This window comes from Protopterus annectens, chromosome 7.part0, assembly GCF_019279795.1.
Source record: "Protopterus annectens isolate FY-2018-M chromosome 7.part0, PAN1.0, whole genome shotgun sequence".
NCBI classification, from domain to species: Eukaryota; Metazoa; Chordata; order Ceratodontiformes; family Protopteridae; genus Protopterus; species Protopterus annectens.
In genome coordinates, this window is record NC_056739.1 from 1,708,006,062 (window position 1) to 1,708,020,992 (window position 14,931).

Sequence of the window (14,931 nt, forward strand, 5' to 3'; positions counted from 1 at the left end):
ACTCAAGTGCAATAGACATTTTTCTGCTTTAAAAGTGCTTGTTTTACTGTATCTGTTTTAATTTTTGAACCCCCCCCAAAAAAAATCCTATCTCTCTACTTGTTTCCCACCTTTCTATAACCAGTAGAGTCTGGTTTTCAGATTTTGCTAAATTCTGGGCTGTTTTGTAGTTTCTGTGTTGCCTATACCTAACTAAGATAGAAGGAGGCTTCGCTGTTCATCAGTGAGAGTGGTGAGCTTTGAACAGCCTATCTTTCACTGGAGGAGTGGTTTCAGCTCAGAATCTGTAGTTTTACTGGCCATTTTTGGCTATTTCTATCCCTTTTATCTTTCTGTTTAAAAGCCCGTGTTTGTGCGGTTTTTCACTTGTATTACCTCAGCAAGATCTTGCCTGGGTGTCCTGCAGAGTTCTGCAATAGCAGAGAAAGAAAAGGGAGACTTTGAGTGGATTAAGTACCTTTGTTTCGGTTTTTATTGCTTATTTCACTAGCCGCACTATTCCGAGTATTTTTTATTAACTTTGCAACTTATTTGAACTGTTTTTTTAATTCTGATACTGTCTGCACTTTAACTGGTCATTTTTAAGTGTTTTTCAACTGTTGAACTGTTGAGAGCTACACACTCAAATGTGAAAAGTGTTTGTTTTACTGTATTTGTTTTATTTTTTGAAAAAAAAACAAAACACAAAACAAAACAAAAAAAATCCTCTCTCTACTCATTTCCCACCTTTCTATAACCAGCAGAGTCTGGTTTTCAGATTTTGCTGAATTCTGGGCTGTTTTGTAGTTTATGTGTTGACCAGACCTTGCTAAGATATAAGGAAGCTTCTCTGTTCATCAGTGAGAGTGGTGAGCTTTGAGCAACCTATCTGTCACTGGAAGAGTTGTTTCAGCTCAAAATCTGCAGTTTTATTGACCATTTTGGGCTATTTCTATCCCTTTCATCTTTATGTTTAAAATTTTTTGCACTTGTATTACCTCAGCAAGATCCTGCCTGGGTGTTCTGCAGAGCTCTACAGCAGCAGTGAGTGAAAAGGGAGACTTTGAATGGATTAAGTACCTCCGTTTTGTTTTTTATTGCTTATTTTCACTAGCCACACTATTCTGAGCATTTCCTATTAACTTTGCAACTTACTTGAACTGTTTTCTTGAATTCTAATACTGTTGGTTTCAGCTCAGAATCTGTAATTTTACTGGTCATTTTGGGCTATTTCTATCCCTTTCATCTTTCTGTTTAAAAACCTGTGTTTGTACAGTTTTTGCACTTGTATTACCTCAGCAAGATCCTGCCTGGGTGTCCTGCAGAGTTCTACAGCAGCAGAGAAAGAAAGGGGAGACTTTGAGTGGATTAAGTACCTTTGTTTTGATTTTTATTGCTTATTTACACTAGCCGCACTTGTCTGAGCATTTTTTATTAACTTTGCAACTTATTTGAACTTTTTTTTAATTTTGATACTGTCTGGACTTTGATCATTTTTAAGTGTTTTTCATCTGTTGAACTGTTGAGGGCTACACACTCAAGTGTGATAGCCATGTTTCTGCTTTAAAGGTGTTTGTTTTACTGTATTTGTTTTAATTTTTGAAAAAAAAAAAAAAAAAATCCTCTCTCTCTACTCGTTTCCCACCTTTCTATAACCAGTAGAGTCTGATTTTCAGATTTTGCTAAATTCTGGGCTGATTTGTGGTTTCTGTGTTGCCCAGACCTTACTAAGATAGAATAAAGTTTCTCTGTTCATCAGTGAGAGTGGTGAGCTTTTAGCAGCCTATCTGTCGCTGAAAGAGTTGTTTCAGCTCAGAATCTGTAGTTTTATTGGCCATTTTGGGCTATTTCTACCCCTTTCATATTTCTGTTTAAAAACCTGTGTTTGCACGGTTTTTGCACTTGTATTACCTCAGCAAGATCCTGCCCGGGTGTCCTGTAGAGTTCTACAGCAGCAGAGAGTGAAAAGGGAAACTTTGAATGGATTAAGTACCTCTGTTTTGCTTTTTATTGCTTATTTTCACTAGTTGCACTATTCTGAGAATTTTTTTTATTAACTTTGCAACTTACATGAACTGTTTTTTTTATTTCTGATACTGTTTGCACTTTAACTGATTATTTTTACATGTTTTTCAACTGTTGAACTGTTGAGGGCTACACACTCAAGTGTGATAGCTATTTTTCTGCTTTAAAAGTGTTTGTTTTACTGTATCTGTTTTAATTTTTGAAAAAAAATAATAATAACAAAAAATCCTATCTCTCTACTTGTTTCCCACCTTTCTATAACAAGTAGAGTCCAGTTTTCAAATTTTGCTAAATTCTGGGCTGTTTTGTAGTTTCTGTGTTGCCCAGACCTAACTAAGATAGAAGGAAGCTTCTCTGTTCATCAGTGAGAGTGGTGAGCTTTGAGCAGCCTATCTGTCACTGGAGGAGTGGTTTCAGCTCAGAATCTGTAGTTTTACTGGTCATTTTGGGCTATTTCTATCCCTTTCATCTTTCTGTTTAAAAACCTGTGTTTGTACAGTTTTTGCACTTGTATTACCTCAGCAAGATCCTGCCTGGGTGTCCTGCAGAGTTCTACAGCAGCAGAGAAAGAAAGGGGAGACTTTGAGTGGATTAAGTACCTTTGTTTTGGTTTTTATTGCTTATTTTCACTAGCCGCACTATTCTGAGCATTTTTTATTAACTTTGCAACTTATTTGAACTGGGTTTTTTTTTAATTTTGATACTGTCTGGACTTTGATCATTTTTAAGTGTTATTCAACTGTTGAACTGTTGAGGGCTACACACTCAAGTGTGATAGCCATGTTTCTGCTTTAAAGGTGTTTGTTTTACTGTATTTGTTTTAAATTTTGAAAAAAAAAAACAAAACAAAAAAATCCTCTCTTTCTACTCGTTTCCCTCCTATCTATAACCAATAGAGTCTGATTTTCAGATTTTGCTGAATTCTGGGCTGTTTTGTGGTTTCTGTGTTACCCAGACCTTACTAAGATAGAATAAAGTTTCTCTGTTAATCAGTGAGAGTGGTGAGCTTTCAGAAGCCTATCTGTCACTGAAAGAGTTGTTTCAGCTCAGAATCTATAGCTTTATTGGCCATTTTGGGCTATTTCTATCCCTTTCATATTTCTGTTTAAAAACCTGTGTTTGCATGGTTTTTGCACTTGTATTACCTCAGCAAGATCCTGCCCGGGTGTCCTGTAGAGTTCTACAGTAGCAGAGAGTGAAAAGGGAGACTTTGAATGGATTAAGTACCTCTGTTTTGCTTTTTATTGCTTATTTTCACTAGTTGCACTATTCTGAGCATTTTTTTATTAACTTTTCAACTTACTTGAACTGTTTTTTTTTATTTCTGATACTGTTTGCACTTTAACTGATTATTTTTACATGTTTTTCAACTGCTGAACTGTTGAGGGCTACACACTCAAGTGCGATAGCTATTTTTCTGCTTTAAAAGTGTTTGTTTTACTGTATCTGTTTTAATTTTTGAAAAAAAAATCCTATCTCTCTACTTGTTTCCCACCTTTCTATAACCAGTAGAGTCCAGTTTTCAGATTTTGCTGAATTCTGGGCTGTTTTGTAGTTTCTGTGTTGCCAGACCTTACAAAGATAGAAGGAAGCTTCTCTGTTCATCAGTGAGAGTGGTGAGCTTTGAGCAGCCTATTTGTCACTGGAGGAGTGGTTTCAGCTCAGAATTTGTAGTGTTACTGGCCATTTTGGGCTATTTCTATCACTTTCATCTTTCTGTTTAAAAACCCATGTTTGTGCAGTTTTGTGCATTGCACAGCACAGTTTAACTAGGGTTAAACTATTCCCAGTGCCAGAAAGTCTGCTCTTCTAATTTTCCCTTAGAACTAGCCAGTTTTCTAGTTTTAGCACTCAAAACTGTTTCCTTGTGCTCAGCACTTGTTCAAAAATAGTTTCAAGCACTAAATAATCTACAAATTACTGCAGCACTCAACTTTCCTCACTTGTTAGGAGGAAAACAGTTTTTAGTACTTAGATTAATAAGCACCTATCCAGGCATGTCTAAGGGTCAGCTCCAGGTATTTTCCCCTGTCCACCTGATGAATCTGGGCATCTTGGAGCAATGTAGCAATTGCCTCATGTACACTGACAACTCTGTCCTCTAACCTGTAAGAGATGCACTTATATAGCCAAACTGGAAGACAAGCTCTCTCCAGCCAACATTGTACTAGACAGTCAAGAGGAGAAGGTAAACACCTGCACCACACCACACTCAGCACATAGTCCATCAAAACCTACACCACCTAAACCCACACATAACAACACAAAACACACCTACATTCATGCAGGCTCTCAATAAAAATCTGCCCAAACAACAGAGACCTCCAAAGCTGAAATGCAAGCAACCATCTCCCCAAGCTACCCAAATGACACATAGCCCACAAAATCAGTGTGCCAGTCAACCTCAGACCATAAGGCAAAACAATGTACCCAACACACTAGTCATAGGCGACTCTATAGTCAGGTACACTGATGTCCCACTCACCAGGCTAAACAAGACGAAAGTTACTGTCAGCTGCCTGTCGGGTGCCAGGATCCGCCACATAACGCAAGCACTCAGTTCACTCCACAACAAGTACAAATATGACTCTGTCATTGTACATGTTGGTGTGAAGAACCTGAGACATACCTCCCTGGACTACATGAAAAGAGACATGGAGGAGCTCTTGGATCATGTAGCCCAGGCAGGTATGACCCAAACCCAGAGTAGCATCCTGCCATCACCCAAAATGATACCACAATACAAGGACACAATGATTGACTTCAACAATTGGCTAAGCTTCTGGTGTCATTCTAAGGGGATCCAGTGTCTGTCTGCCTGGGATGACATGATTGACAGACCACGATGCTTTGTCAGAGATGGCCTGCACATGTCGCCCCTGGGATTCTGGATGCTGGCTAAGGCTCTTGCCACCCTTATAGTGCCTTTTTTAGGTGAGGTTCAAATGACAAACCTACCACCATAGCAGATATAAGTAAGCAAAATCTGAGGGTAATGCTACTCAATACTAGAAGTCTAAACCTCAAAATCCACTCACTCGAGGCACTCTTTAAAATGGAGAATATTGACATCTGTGCAGTGACGGAGACCTGGTTCAAGCCTCCAAAGAGCACCCCTGCATTACCAGGCTATAACTCATACCACACCTTTCGGCCACCTAACCTGGACCGAAACACTAAAGGAGAAGGAGGCATGTCCATATTCTTTAAGGATATCTACACCTCCAGGCTACTTGCTCAACATAATGCATCCGAAATGATTCAAGTGCAACTAACACTGGGCAAGACTGCAATCCATGTTGTAGCTTGTTACAGATTCCCTGCCATGCCCCAGGATGCCCACTCCATGTTTCTTGATATACTGGGTAATATTAAGGTACAGCCCCATACCCTAATAATGAGTGATTTCAACTACCCCACCATCAACTGGGAAAACTACTCATGTACTAACTCATTTGCACAACGCTTTCTGGATTCATAAATTCCAACACCCTGGATCAGCTTGTCCATACCCCCACCAGGGGCAGCAATATCCTGGACCTGGTCATTAACAATATGGTTACTGATGTTCCAAGCCAGAGGTCAACTCCTCACAGGCCAGAAAAAAAGAGGTCATTGTTCCTCTCTACTTATCCCTCATCAGACCCATCATAGAGTACAATGCCCTGTTTGGCATTTACCTTGCAAGACATCTGCAACAACTAGAAAGGCCACATAAATACCTCACTAAGTGGATTACTGGCTTCAAACAGATGCCATACTCAGACCGTCTCAAAAAACTCCAGCTCTACTCCATTGCTTATCGCCTGCTCAGAGGCAACCTCTGCCTAACATACAAAGCCATGTCAAACCCAGATCTGTTGAACATGCTACACTTAAAGAAACCCCAATCCCTCTGAGCCACACGCTCCAGGGACCTAAACCTTGCCACCACAATAAACAGAACATGCTGAAGGGATAGATTCCTATCCCAGAGACTTCCCATGCTCTGGAACAGACTACCCATTCATGTCAAGCAAAGCTCCTCATTAGCCTTTTAAGAAAAATTTCAACAATTGGATGGGAAATAGGAAATTCACTCTGGGGATCACTTCTGTGACTCTGCTAGACAGGGGCACAGGAAAATAACATTCTTTGGTGGCAAAAGCCAGGGAACTTTTTTGGCTAGGCTTTTATAGGCCCCAGGGCCGATAGCCTAGTACCTACCTGTGAACCTATAAACCTATAAGTTGCAAGGAAGCATGTGATGCATCCTGGCAGTGCACATGATTCTCATATCGGGCATCAGTTGCCAGGTAATATGTGATGCATCCTGGCAGTGTGGCAGTGCACATGATTCTCATATCGGGCATCAGTTGACAGGTACTATGTGATTCATCCTGGCAGTGCACATGATTCCCATATCTGGCATCAGTTGCCGGATAATATGTGATGCATCCTGGCAGTGCACATGATTCTCTTATCGGGCATCAGTTGACAGGTACTATGTGATTCATCCTGGCAGTGCACATGATTCCCATATCTGGCATCAGTTGCCGGATAATATGTGATGCATCCTGGCAGTGCACATGATTCCCATATCTGGCATTAGTTGCCAGGTAGTATCTGATGCATCCTGGCAGTGTACATGATTCCCATATCTGGCATCAGTTGTCAGGTAGTGTCGGATGCATCCTGGCAGTGCACGATTCCCATATCTGGCATCAGTTGCCAGGTAGTATCTGATGCATCCTGGCAGTGCACGATTCCCATATCTGGCATCAGTTGCCAGGTAGTATCTGATGCATCCTGGCAGTGCACTTGATTCCCATATCTGGCATGAGTTGCCAGGTAGTATGGGATGCATCCTGGCAGTGGGCATGATTCCCATATCTGGCATGAGTTGCCAGGTAATATGTGTTGCATCCTGGCAGTGCACATGATTCCCATATCGAGCATCAGTTGGCAGGTACTATGTGATTCATCCTGGCAGTGCACATGATTCCCATATCTGGAATGAGTTGCCAGATAGTATGTGAGGCATCCTGGCAGTGCACATGATTCTCATATCTGGCACAGCAGCTCACTCTACCATCTCTTCTTGCATGGCAGGATGCCCAGTGGTCATGTTGCTGTTCAATGGGAAAAAAAATCTATATTTTTATTTTATTTAAGTAGTTATTCATGGTCATATTTATTGCTGAATACTAAACCACTTTTTTTGTTTTGTTTTGCCCCCCCCCCTTCTGTCTCTTTTTCCTTTTCTTTCCGGTAAAGCTGGATATCTACTGTATCCATGGTTCATGACACCAGTGAGAAATCCAAGTGGAGCTGCTGAACACAGTTATAACATAGTCCTGACCCTAGCCCATATTGTCATTGAGATGGTGTTTGGAATATTGAAGTCTAGATTCAGATGGCTGGATGAGTCTGGGATGCCCTTCAGTATGACCCAGCTACTACATGCAGGATGTTTTCTGCATGTTGCATGCTGTTTAACATGATTATGTAGCAGTCTGATGGCGAAGTGACTCATGCTTTCACTGTAGCTCCCAGTTCCACTCCAAATATGAATAATGATGACCAGCCGGCAGATGTAGTAAAGGACCTCATGCAGCATGCTTATGCATGGCATACAGCTGCTCAGGTAAGGAGACCATATCTAGTCCAGAACTATGGATCATGACATTCAGGTTAGTGTTTCTTTTCCTTTAAAATACACATATAGTATAACTGATGCATGCAGTGATCTGTATGGGCTATTCTGTGGCATGCATGGTCTAATGTCACTGTTCATCAGACATTCCCTCTGTTTTTATTTCAGAACAGGCACTCATATTATAGTTTGTAAATGTCAGGCCTAAGTGCTCACTGACTCCTGTTCAGTGACATTCTAAGGCATCATGTAAGAAGTAGTACCATTTTTAATTGTTTTGTACAATAGAAATTCTGCTGAGGTGGTGTACCTAAGTATGCACATACTGAATATCCTGAAGAGGTGCATTTAATAAAAAGTGTTTTCTCAGTATTTAACATGAGTTAATGCCTTGCAATTGAATAAAAATAGATCACAGAGTTTTGTTATATTATGTAATGTTGCCTTAGTTCTACCTATTACATATTTCAACTAAGGTATTGCATATCAGATCATTTTGTTTTGTCATACACAATAATTTGTGTTCTCAGAGACAAAAAATGTCATAATTTGTGCCATGGTAAGGGTGAAGTACCAGAAATGTTAGTTTGCATAATTGCATGGCTTTTTTTAGTGTTTATTAGTGTTTCTCTGAATACTTGTGTATTACTACTTTTAAGTTACAGGTAATTGCCAGCTGTAACAATGGTAATGTATAGAGCATTAAGGGTGTTAATCACTGCAATCTTATGTTATGACATGCAAGTTTCATTCCACATTTCCATGCAGTTTTAAGCAATACCATTATAAGAATGAAATGCATGCATTAAAAAGTGTACTAAGAATGGGTTACAGTGTACACTCATTTTTTTACTTTATTTAATAACTTAGTTCCCTTTGTGTCAAACATTGACATCTCTGTGTGAAGGTCAAATTGTAAGTAACAGAGAGTTGACACTTCAGTCACAGTAAGTCAGTGTTAAATGTTTCATACACATCTCCTAAACATGGCATAGTGAAACTAAAGAAGGAGAAGCCAGTTACACTGGTGGAGCCGGTCAAGTTCTTGATCAGTGCCCAGTGGAATTATGTAAGTGGCGGTGCAAGGGATTTTGAAAAGGGGCTGCTGTGAGAGCTGGATGGTGAGTTGGACTGAAGTCATGACCTACTTGATGCAGGTGATCCTACAGACACTGATCTGACAGTGCTGCTGGAGCGCGACCTCAAATGAGAGGTTCTGCTAGGTGTACATGAATGTGGCTTGCATGAAATCTGTTATGCTTATGTCTCCTACTGATTCCACTATTTTCTATCACTTGTAGTGCCAAGTGATCTGCCCCTTCTGCCCCTATGTGTCCTCTTACCCTTCTAAAACTGCCTGCTACTGGAGTCTGGTAAGTACTAAGTTGTGAAAGAATGCCGGGAGCCATAAATGCTTGGCAAGTCAATGTACTACACAGCAGTGTGGTCATGGTATTATCCCTCCTGTCTGACATTTACACATAGTGCTGGAAATCCTCGAGGACTCTGACCATTTTTAGCTGACTCTCTTGTGTCACTGGTCTGAGCCCTAACAGTGTCACAGGACATTTGCTGCTGAGCAGCCAATGCTTCATGTGTTTTCTGGGGTAGCTCTAACAAATTCTTGTGTCTGGTATCCCTTTGTAAAGGTGTCAATATGGACACTGTTACCTCTCAATTTCTGCCATCATCCTGAAAGTGTTTGCCTGTGTTTGGGATACTGGTATAGAGGTGTAGGGGTTTTCTCCCCATAAAAGCTGGAGTGTAATGTTGGCATGTACTTGACTTTGTGATGTACTGTCACTTCCTGCAGGGTTGTATGGTGTGAGACTGTGAACCACTTTCCTTGGGCTGTCTCATAAATATGACTCTATCATCATCATCACCAACAGCCATTTTGCTGCTTATATCCTCTGAATTTATTGATACAGTGGAGCTGTTTGTTTCTGTTGTTGATCATGTAAAGGATAAATTGAATACATTTCTAATAAAAAGTATCATATTTTTATTTGCTTTGAGAATGGGTTATGATGTGTCAGGAAATGACATCTGCTGTTTTGTGATTCACCAGGAAATTGCATGGGCCATTTGAGTTCTGGTGAATGGCCTATGACATTTTAAAAGTATTACATATAGTTATATGCATGTCAGTTAATGGTAGGATCTGATAAAGGAAATTGTTTTCTGAAAGCGCTTATCCTGTTACTAATAAATTATTTTATGTTTTTGTTGTGGTGACCCTGCTGTTGTTTGTTTGGATATTTTTACATTTTCTGCAGAAGGGTCTTTGGTTCCTGCAGTGCTGTATTTTGCTGTTGTAAAGTAAAATAGAACCACTGCAAACCATGCACAAGTTCAATCCAAATCCAGATTTATTGTTGCAAGTTAAAACTTTCTCCACAAAATGGCCTCCTCAGGCAAATCTAGAATCACAGTTCAAACCTTCAGTTTAAAGAATAGAACATTAATCACATGAGTAAAGTACTGGTCAGGTGATGGATGTGAAACCACATGACATTTTCAAAAACCTTTGCCATTTAAAGAGACTACTTGACATTTAAAAGGCACATAACATCCAAATATATAAAAATATATATTTAAATATATAAAAAGCCTGTGTGTTATTAATGTATAAAACAATATATAAAATATTTAAAAAAGATCTTTCTTAAATTATGATGAGAACTTACCAAATATTAAAAATTATTAGAGAAACAGTGTTTAAACTTTCAGATGGAGTTCTTTCAGCAATGGTTTCAGAGCGATTTAATCCAGGTGGAATATATGCTTTTAAGCATAAAATCCAGTAAAAGTCATTGGATTCATACATGATGTGCAATATACGTGTAATATATGTGTAATATGGCCTTTGTCCATCTGATGCTTGTAAAGAGCATTAGTGGGAACCTGTCGCTTGCACTCAGAAATATGACTTCCTATTCACTCTTTAAGTTTCTGGTCAGTTTTACATATGTAGTATGCATCACATTTCTTGCATAAAGCTAGATATGCAGGGTTTCTATTGTTACAATTCCCAGATGCATGTAATTCAAAATCAAGACCATTAACAGGGTGAACAAAGGAACCACTTGTATAAACATACTTGCAGGAAACACAATTACCACATCTAAAATTCCATTTCTTGACAGTCTTAAAGGGCATACAAGTTTTCATTTGTTCTTTATAGCATAGAATTATTTTAAGTTTGAAAATTTCTTATAAGTAAAAAATGGCTTATTTGTAATAGAACTCATCTCAGGTATATCTTGTAATATATGACAATATTTATTCATAATTCATTTCACTTGAGTGGTATTTCTATTATATGTAAGTATGCATCTGAGCTTAGTATCATTAGGGGCAGGGTTTACAGTGGCTCTGTTTTACTTTACTCTTTTGATATTTTCACACCACTGTATTTGCCTTCATTTCGGCTGTTTTTCTCTTGTTCATTGTAATTCTGTGCAGATGTGGAAGGTTAATTTAATAGTAATTGTCATGTGTTTAATGTAATCTATTCTATTTCAGCATTCCATTATCTATATAAATATATGTTACTGTTTTTAAACCAGTCTTCCTGAGCAGACGTGTTGCTGCTGCAGACATTGGTAATAGCCAGTGTCCACACACCTTTGTTCATACCTCTCAATTGTCCAGATTTTTGAAGAATGCCCAGATTTTTGTCTCATATTTTTTGGTCTGTTCCTCATAAAATTTCTGATTTTCTGGATTTTTGCAGCAAATCAGTGAGGATTGAATTCACTAGATAATGACAGACAGGTCAGAGTTTCAGACTTCATATCCTTCATTGCCTTCAGAAAATACACAGTAATACAAGACCTTTTATTCTAGCAACTTTCTAAGTTTATAAGAGCAATTTTATTTTATTTATTTATTTTCCATTTGTTTACCGGGTTAGTCCAACTGGACACAAGATGACCATTTTCAGCAGAGGCCCGGGGAGAAAAGCTCCAGATACATAGTAAAAAATGATAAAAAAAACAATAAAAATAATAAAAAAATATATAAACATAGCTATTTTGTACAAAGAGCATAGAACATATAAAATGAGTAAAATCAGACAACATACAGTGATTAGAATATTAAGAAACAAATTAAATAAGATAATATACAACAAATATACAATTGCTTGAACATAAATTCAAAAAGAAGTTTCCATAGAAAAACAAGGTCATAAACTAGAAATCATAACTATAAAGGTGGCCTAAACACCTGGTTCACAGTACTATGCACTAAGTGAAACTACACAATACATCTGTAATCTTGTCATGTTGAAAGTCAGGAATAGGTGAAATTAGCTGGTTCTGTACAGGAACATATCCAAGTTTTGAATAGGAGATCTTTTAGTAGGGATTTGAAAGTATGTTTACTATTTAGACATCTAATGTTGGGGGATAGAGAGTTCCAGGCTTTAGCAACTGCATAAGAATAAAGAGATTGGCCTGAGCTATGTAAGCAATTGGTAACAGTCAGTAGGGCAGTATTGGAAGATCTTAGTTGATGCTCAGTACTATGGAAGGTGAGCAGACCAGAGATGGCAAGTATTTTATTTGGATGGTATAGCAGTTGATGGGTCAGGAGAAGTTGATTGTATTTTACTAGGTTAGGTAGTTCTAACCATCCTAGTTGTCTTAGGGAGAGGCAATGGTGAGAACTAAACTAGCATTGGTTGCAAATTTTGAGATTTTATTGCAGCAGGTAGATAGTTTCAGAAGGTCAGATTTGTTTAGGTTAGTTAGAACTGGGGAAACACATAGTAAGGTAGAGAGTAGATACGGAGTCCGGGAGATAGTGATTCGGGATTCCTGTGTGAGAAAGCTCTTGCAGCGGTAGAGTGAACTTAGTTTTTTATGAACTTTGGCAATTGTTATTGCTATATGTTTATTGAATTTTAGGTTATGGTCGATAGTTACACCTAGTAACTTGGCTTGAGTTACTGGTTTGATAAGGATATTGTTAGAGGATGTTATTGAGAATGGCGAGGTAGGGGTGAAAGTTTTGGATGGGTGGAAGATCATGAGTTGGGTCTTAGATGGATTTAATATGAGTTGGGAGGAATTTAGCCATTTTTCTATAGTAGTGAAGGCTTCCTGGGTTCTGTCTTGGAGTAATTGTAGAGAGGGTCTGAGCAAATAAGGGTGGTGTCATCAGCGTACTATACTATATTAGTTTGTTGGGTAGCTGTGGGGAGGTTATTGGTAAAGATGGAAATAGTAAGGGACCAAGAATGGATCCTTGCGAACACCTTGTCCCACTGGGAGGAGAGGGGAGAGAGAGTTATGCCATTTAACAGCGTGTTGCCAGAGGGACAGATATTTTTTAAACCACAGTAGAGAGGAGTTATCCAGGCTGGACTCAGAGAGTTGATAATAATTTGAAGAGGGATACCATGTCAAATGCCTTTCACAGGTCTAGGAAGAGAACAGATACTAAGTTACCAATATTTCTTTGTTGGTTGACATGGTCAGTAAAGGATATAAGGGCAGAGGTGGTACTATGGTTTGGCCGAAATCCATATTGGGAATTTGCTAGCAGGTTATATTGAAGAAGATGATTCAGTAGTTGGGTATGTACAGATTTTTCTAAGATTTTTGATAGGGGAGATAGTATAGCTATGGGGCAATAATTACTAAGTTCTGTCGAGGAATCACCTTTGTGTAGGGGGATGGCATAAGAAATTTTCCAGACAGAGGGGATATTATATTATTCAACATTTAAAGATTGCCCCTAGTTTTGGGGCTTTGTCCCCTATTATTTTTGGCTTTGTCCAAGAGATTGAGAGCTATGCCTGTGTTGCTTCCAGTCCTAACATCTTCTGCATCACAATCATCCCCATGAATGGAGAGGAAGTATTCTTCATCTGGTAATAAAAGAATAAGCGTAGGAGGCCTTTCTCCAATACTACTGCTACTACAGGTAACTGCATTCTGCTTCGCCTTGGCTCTCAGACATCCTACCATATAATTTGCTGTGTTCTTGCACTGTGTTAATGTGCAGTTCCTTCCACCAACAGTATTTATATCCATAACCACTTGATTCCAGACCTTTGTCTGCTCAGCTTGTTTGGACCCCTCTTTTCGAAGAAGACATTTGCTATGTGTTGTAAGGACTGCCACATGGATGTGGTTCTTTTCATGGCTAGAATTATCCTATCTCTGCCTTGAACCCTGATTCTGCATCAGTCATTACTGTACCTAAAAAAATATGTCACAGTCATACGCAAAGAACATTTCATGTAATCATCAGTCAAGCAACACAACAATGAAAACATGCCTGCTATCATCACAAAAAAAAATCAAACATTTCAGTAATAAAACAGAAGTTAGGAGACACAAAACCCATAGTTATATACACATGCAGGGACTTAATCCAGACAAGTAAGGTTGTGTTGAACTAATGTATGAATCATTACAAACACATTCAGCACAGTAAAGCAAGTAGTTGTTAATGACCTGCGTCATTCCCTTATCACTTTTCTGTATTCACACTGACATTTTTCATTCAGAACTGAAAGCGCAATGTATATTGTGACCACAAAACATCCTTGACAATTCAGTACTTCACAATTAAATTACTGCAAAGTATTTAACTCTGTGCACACAATCATTAAATGACAGCAACATAAAAATATTTTTCTCATTGGTCACTATGCATTTCCAGAGATGCTGTAATGAATTTCCATTTATAATTGACAGCTTTTCACTATTCATATAAAGCATACAGATGTGACCATCATATCAATTAAGCTGACATTTCTTCATATAAATCCAATAATCTGCCACCTAACTTGAGTAACTGCAAGTTAATATGTAAGTGATAAACTTAGTCAAGAAAGTTCAGGGTTATTTACATGTTTTGTATGAAATTAGGCCATTTTACCCTTATTTTATTTTATTTCATTGTACTGACATTTGATTACTAGGAAAGTCTGAATGAATAGGAGCCCATTTTCAGCAAAGGCCTGGGGAGACAAGCCCTAAAGTATTACAAAACATTTTAAGAATAATAATTTTTCAGTCTTTAAAAATAATGCAAAAAGATAAATAAATACAATTTAAATAATTGTATCAAATTAGACATAATATGAAAACATTAGTTAAGGCTTGATTGAAGTTAGATGGCGATGATTAATAGAGAAATTTTAGCCAGTTTATATAGAAATTAAAGGTAAGTTAGTCTAATGCAAACATGAACTGCAGTATATGAAGTCAGAGAAAAGCATGCTTATGCTATATTTAGAGAGAAAGCTGGAGAGAGAAATTGATAGAAGT